The sequence below is a fragment of the Vombatus ursinus genome, unplaced genomic scaffold (assembly GCF_900497805.2).
Source record: "Vombatus ursinus unplaced genomic scaffold, bare-nosed wombat genome assembly UNPS02014799.1, whole genome shotgun sequence".
NCBI classification, from domain to species: Eukaryota; Metazoa; Chordata; class Mammalia; order Diprotodontia; family Vombatidae; genus Vombatus; species Vombatus ursinus.
This window is the reverse complement of record NW_020954577.1, coordinates 6,009,026-6,016,614: the sequence shown is the minus strand read 5'-3', so window position 1 is coordinate 6,016,614 and position 7,589 is coordinate 6,009,026.

Genomic DNA, 7,589 nt, shown 5'->3' with positions numbered 1-7,589 from the left:
CCTCCCTAATACATCCTGCCAACACAATCTTCTACAGACTCATGTGTGACCATGTAAGCGCCCACAATTCTCAGTGGCTCCCAATTTCCTTGGGGATAAAACACAAACCTCTCAGTCCAACATTTAAAACTCTCTGCTGTCTGGTGGCTACCTACCTCTCAATTCCATACATTCCATTAGATACTCTGCACTCTAGACAATCTCAATTACTATCTGTGACCCAAAGCTGACCCTCTCTCTCCTGTGCCTGGGCCCTTTTGGCTGGCCGGCCTCTGTGGCTGGAATGCACCCACCATTGCCCTCTGCTTACTGGGCTCCTCAGCTCCCCTCAGAAGTAGGTTACAGTCTTGAAGGTGCTACATAAACGATTATGACTATTGTTGTTGTTTAATACAAGGTGCTGGTCGAACGATACCTCTTCCTCCAAAAAGCCTTTCCTAAAGCATCCACTTGACAGGATCACAGGGTCAAGGGTCTAGAGATGGAAGGGAACTTCGATGAGTCCAGTTTTACAGATGAAGTCATTGAGGCATAGCGCCTCTCAGTGACTTACCCAAGGTTGCCAAGTTATTCAGCACAAGGAGTCTGGAGAGAAGGGCAAGGCAGGTCCTTCAGCTACCAGGACTGAGGACAGGCTCACCAGTTACTGTCCAAACAAGCTAGAGCCAGACCATTGGTTCATCCTGCCAAGTTTTCAGCTTCCTAGCTGGCTGTTCATGGTCCTGTGGCATCCAGTCTTTGCTGCAAACTGGACTGTCCGCCATCTTTACTATGTTACCCATGGGTGCTCCATGGAAACAGCTGGCTCCAGTCCACCTGCTACAACACAGAGGATCCTAGGATTGAAAGATAGAAGATGCTGAGGGGCCAATCCTCTTGTTCTATAGAGGAGGGATCTGAGAAACAGAGAGGAAAAGTCACTTATCTGAAACCACACGGAAGAGTCAGGATCCAAACCCAAGCCTTCCGAGACCCCAGTACCTTTTCCACTACATCACATCCAACTGCCCGTGACTGTGAACAGTTGGCCAGCCTTCATTAACTTGAAAGTGTACACTTGAATCAGTCATAGGATCAAGTATTTAGGACTGGGAGGGGTCTTCAGAAGTCACGAAGTCCAATCCCCTTGTTTTACAGATGAGGAAACGAGGCCAAGGGTGCTCAAATGACTTGTCCAAGGTCACTCAGATGCGAAGTAGAGATAGGAGAGACAGCATGATATCATGCTGACTTTGAATCAGGATGAGCTGGGTTTGAATCCCTCCTCAGATGTTTCCTGGCTGTATGACCCTGGGCAAGTCACTTACCTTTGCCAAGCCTCTGTTTCCTTCTAAAACGAGAGGGCTAGACTGAGGTCCCTTTGAGTTCTAAGTCTATGATTCCAAGATTTGAACCCAGGTCCCCTGCCTCCAAAATGAGGCCCATTCAGAACAAAAATCAGATGCTCCATGAAGTGTCTGCCAGGGGGCCACCCATATTGGGAACTGGACTGCAGGCCACATACCCCATTGGCTCCAGGGGTTTATCTTCCATCGACTATCTCCGGGGCAAGATTCCTGGAGGAGGAAAAGGCCAGCTGTGCCAAAGCTTCCCAGCCCATCAGCAAGAGCAGCCTGGGCAGGACTTCGAGGACTGGTAATAGAAGTGCATTATTTTATATATCTTATGGGAGAGGTTGGGGGAATTTTGTAAAAAAGCCTGCCCTAATAAATTATTTACCAGGGCAGCCTGAGATCAAAGACATAGCACAGAAACAGCATCTCAGGGCACCTAAAACCCAGTTTATGGAGGTCCCCAGAACCTCAGTCCTTTTATGGTTGTTATATTAGCTAACCACTAAATTTTCAAAGCAGTGGGACAGCCATGGGTTTTAATAAGGGTTGCACAGCCTGGGCCTTCTGCCCCCCCTTTAATATGGGAGGCTGCAGCTGCTGGTACAGGAGGCTTTGAAAAGATGGTGAGCAGGGCCCAGAAAACAACCTTCGGAGCCCAAGAGGGAGAAGCATGCTGGAGGACGACGGCTTAGTTACCAGGCAGGGGGGGGGGGGGGGGGGGGGGGGGGGAGCACATTACAGGTATGCAGATCAGCCTGTACAATAGGAAGCCCCCCAAAATTAGCTTTAAGAAGATCATTTTGGCGGCTTTGTGGAGGACATATTGGAGAGAGAAAAGTCTAGAAATCAGCAAGATACTAGTAGTAGTAGTAGTAGTAGTAGTAGTAGTAGTAGTAATACTAGTAGTTATAGCAACAGTAATAGTAGTAGTAGTAGTAATACTAGTAGTAGTAGCAGCAATAATAGTAGTAATACTAGTAGTAGTAGTAGCAATAGTAGTAGTAGTAATAGTAGTAGTAGTAGCAGTAGTGGTAGTAGTAGTAGCAGGAGTAGCAGTAGTAGTAGTAGCAGTAGTAGTAGTAGTAGTAGTAGTAATAGTAATAGTAGTAGTATTAGTAGTAATAGTACCTAGTACTACTGGTACCTAGTACTACTATCTACCTATATATTTACATAGTGTTTTAAGGTTTACAAAGTACTTTCCAGAAATTATCTCATTTTATCACTGAAATAGCTTTGGGAGGTAGATACTATATTATCCCCATTTTACAGAAAAAGAAACTGAAGCACAGAATGGCTTAGGTCACACAGCCAGAAGCAGTTAGGAGGTGCAGTGGATAAAGTGCTGGACTTAGGTTCAAATTCAGCCCCAGACACTTACTAGCTATGTAAGCCTAGGCAAGTCAGTTAACTGCTATTTGCCTCAGTTTCTTCAACTGTAAAATGAGGATAGTAACAATGCAAGGTTATTATGAGGGTCAAATGAGATCATATTTGTAAAGCATGCTGTGTAAATGCTTATTCCCACCCACCCACCCCCTTGCACATCCTATGTCCGAGGTCAAATTTGCACTCAGGTCTTTCTGACTCCAATGCCAGTATTCTATTCACTGCACCACCTAGCCACCATAATGAGAAGGTCCTTACAGTGGTGCAGATAAGGCAAGGTGACATCCCAAACCAGGGATTATTTTAGCCTCATGTGGATTGTTGTGAAGAAGACAGAGCTGGTGGCATGGCCTGGGGCATCTCTCCAAAGGGACAACCTGAGTTTTGTGACTCATGAGAATCAGTCGGCTTGCCAGCAGCTGCCAAATGCAAACAATCCTGGTGCATGGGGCTGAGACGGTGACGCCAGCCCCAGGACAGCGTGGGCCTGACTGGGCTCCTTTCTGTGTTCCCACTCATTAGCAAGGATTCCACCGGGAGTTGCTGTTCATTCTTTGCAGGAAGGCAGGGCAAAGGAGTACATGTGACACTCCGCCATCTGTCACCATTACTGCGAGTTACTTTTTCATAGAATTTGAGTGTGGTTCACCAACCATGGGCCATGCAGAGTCTCATGACACCAGGGAGGTAACCAAGGAAGGCCTGGGAACTTGGAAGGATCGAGTTATGTGGCCACACTTATGCACAGAGGCATTAGCCCCAGGGGAAACGCTCCACCAAAGACATTTTTGTCCAGTCTGAAGAACAGTGAGGCTCCGGTGGTTTGGACAGAAATTCAAGGGGGAGAGACATGGCTCATGATTGAGGAACTCGCCTAATTATGGCTAATTATAGGCAGGAGAATGAAGGATTCCATGAAGATGTGCATTTTTGTGACACGGCCATGTTGGGTCCCAGCTCTTATTTCCTGATCCTGAGATATGTCATAACACATGCAAGGTTGGTTTTGTTTTGTATCCTCAGTGCCTAGGCCAGTGTCCTGCATACAGTAGGTGCCTGATAAATGCTATTTAAATGAATGAACCAAGTTCCAAATCAGAAGGTGACAGCTCTGCCTTAGGCGGTATGTATGACTCACTGCCCCCTCCGTCCCACCTTCCTGCTTTTAAGGAAACCGGCTACTCAGACAACCTTTGCCACTGAACCAATCAGAGGTAAATCAGACACCCAGATGCGTAAAATTCCTTTTGCGTGTGTTTGTTTTTTAAGTTTTATTGATGTCTTTTGTTTTTATATCATAGTCCTGTCCTGAGACACACACACATACACACACACACACACACACACACACACACACACATTGACCTCTTTCTTGTAATGTACAAAACCGACTTAAGCAAAACCCACCAACACAGAGACCAAGAATGTGGCATTTTGCATCCGTAGTCCCCCCTCGCCTTCATAAAGGGAAATGTGTTCCATCACCTGCGTCTCTTCTTTGGGGAAAAGCTTGATCATCACAAGAAATCAGAATTCAGCTGCCTGTCAGTCTTGTTTGTCTTTAAATTACTGAAAGAATTTGGGATAGATTTCTCTTGGACCTGCTTCCTTCACTCTGCCACCAATCATACGGTCTCCTTATGACTCAGTAACATTCCTTCACATTCACGTACCACATGGTATGTTTAGCCATTCCTCGATCTACAGACAACTACTTTGTTTAGATTTTTTTTAAGACTACAAAAAGTGATGTTACAAATATATATGTATACACATAAATGGCCTTTATATTTATGTATACATAACTGTACGTGGTATAGGTATATAGACATATATGTATGTACAAATATCATATGTATGTTTATGTAACATTTACATATAATAGTAATAACAGAAACTGCATTTATACAGTCTCTGCTATGTGCTAAGTGCCACACTGTTCTAAGTGCTTTAAAATTTTACCTCATTGGACCCTCACAACAACCACGGGAGGCAGGTGTGTATATATGTGTTTGTGTGTGTGCATATGTACTTAAATGTGCATATACGAACACTGTATACAAGTATATATATGTGTGTGTGTGTATCTATGTATATGTATATACACTGTATACAAGTGTATATATGTGTGTATGTATGTGCATGTGTGCATATGTGTATACATGTACATATGTGTATGTGTACTTAAATGTGCACACAAAAACACTGTATACAAGTGTATATTTGCATGTATGTGTGTGCATGTGTGTGAGTGCGTACATATGTGTGTGCACAGGTGTGTGTCCAGCAGTGATGACCCTGGGTCAAAGGATACAATCTTGCAGTTCTCTTTATTCTTTTTTTTAAACATTCTTTTTCTAATTACATTTTTTAACATTTGTTTTTAAATTTTTTTAGTTCAGAAATCTCTCCTTCCCTCCTTCCTTTTTCCCCTCCCTGAGATGGAAAGCAATTTGATAATGGTTATATGTTTGTAGTCATACAAAATAAATTGTCATATTAGTCTTGTTGTGAAAAAAAAAACAGACAAAAAACCCCTCAAAAATATAAAGTAGAAAAAAGAAGTATGCTTCAATCTGCATTCAGATGCCCTCAGTTCTTTCCCTGGAGGCTGATAGCACTTCTCATCACGAGTCCCTTGGAATTGTCTTGGATCATTGTATTGCTGAGAGGAGCTAAGTCAGTCTCAGTTCATCATTATACAGTATTTCTGTTGCTATTCTTCTGGTTCTGCTCACTTCACTTTGCATCAGTTCATGTAAGTCTTCCCAGGTTTTTCTGAAAGTATCCTGCTTGTCATTTGTTGTAGCACAATAGTATTCATTACATTCAGAAGGCCACAGCTTGTTCGGCCATTATTGACAGGCATCCCATTGATTTCCAATTCTTTGTCACCACAAAAAGAGCTACTATAAATATTTTTGTACATATAGGTCCTCTTCCTTTTTCTTTGATTTCTTTGGGGTACAAATCTAATAGTGGTATTGCTGGGTCAAAGGATATGCACAGTTTTATAGCCCTTTGGGAATAGTTCCAAATTGCTCTCCAGAATGGTTGGATCAGTTCACAACTCCACCAACAGTGTGTTAGTGTCCCAATCTTCCCACATCCCTTCCAACATTCATTATTTCCCTTTCCTTGGAGGAGTTCTTAACCTGGGGTTGATGGACTTGTTCTTTTTAATATTTTGAAATTTGCATTTCAAGAGCAACTAGGTGGTGAAGTAGAGAGTGCCAGGCCTGGCATCAGGAAGACCTGAGTTCAAATTCAGCCTTAGACACTTACTAGTTGTGTGATCCTGGGCAAGTCACTTCACCCTGTTTGACTTAGTTTCCTCATCTGTAAAATGAACTAGGGAAGAAAATGGCAAACCATTCCAGAATCTTTGCCAAGAAAATCCCAAATGGGGTTACGAAGAGGCAGAAACAACTGAAAATGACTAAACACCGGCAACAACAAACTGCATTCCAACATAACTGGTTTCCTTTGTAGTTGTGTGCATTTTATTCCATGAATTTACTAACATTATTCTGAGAAGAGGCTTTTCCAGGGTCTAGAACAAAAAAAGGTTAAAGAGCCCTTGGGCTAATGTGATTGTGGTTTGAGTTTTGTTTTTCCAAAATGGTCAGCTCAGTTCCCAGCTCCACCAATGGTGTCTTCCTTTCTTCTCACAGCAACGCTAGCATCGATTATTTCAATTCTTCGTCACCCTTTGATGCAATTTTGTTGGTGGTTGTACCTTATGGAGATGCCAATCACTCTGACTGCTCCTGCCTACCACTATGGGAAGGGGTGTGGGGTAGGGGGGAAAGAACATTTGACCAGCCTGCCCACACAACTCCTCTCTCTATTTCATCATCATCATCACCATCATCACATCTCTCTGTCTCTGTCTCTCATTAGTAATTCATTCTACCCTCCCCCTGACAAATCCTTAACCTCTTGATTCTTTTTTCTACATTTTTGCCTGTCTTTCCAATACATCCACTTCCTATACTGCCCCTCTCCAAGTACCTCCCACCCTAATTATTGGCTCTAGAACCATCCTTTGAGAGTCAAGGATCCTTGTTTTTCCTCTCCTTTCCATGATGCCCTGACCTTGGGCAAATCATCCACCAATATGGACACCCACCTGCCCGACAGGCTTTCTGGGGTTAGAGATCAATAAGGTCAGGGCTGAAGATGCCTGGCTGTTAGGATCAACCTGGGTGAAGAGAGGGTGCCCACCAGGGTCTGGGTCTGAAATGGGGAAAGTGGGGAGAGCTCCCCTCATCCAATTCTGGCTCAGGCAATAGGACATCTACCCTCCAAAGAGTCCATTGTTGTCTATTTACAGAAGGATGACGGCAGGGAGGAGTTCCTATGGCATACTTGAACCCTGAGTGTCCAAGTAGACTGGGGCTAATGGGCAAACATACTTCTTTCTCACCATCAGCCATTCATTAGACAGCAGCCAACATTAACTGTACATCTACTGGGGGGCTCTGGGAGCCTCACTTTTTCACCTTTATTTGTTATTTTAATAATAATAACTAGCATTACTATGGCACATGAAGGTTTGTGAAGCACTTTACAAATAAATGTTAAGTCATTCAATCTTTACATCAACCTTGTGAGGTAGGTGCTATGATTATCCTCATTTTAGAAAGTGGAAACTGAGGCTAAGAGAGGCAAGGTCACCTAGCTAATAAGTCCCCCTCCCCCCCGCCTCCCCAGCAGTACTGCAGCAGGGTGTTCTAGAACATACTTTGACCCCTGTGGCTGCAGCCCCAGTGAACTGTACCCACCTCTTAGACTCACCTTCCCCTCTGGGCAATAGCAGCAGCAGCAGCAATAGTAGCAGCAGCAGTAGTAGTAGCAGTAGTA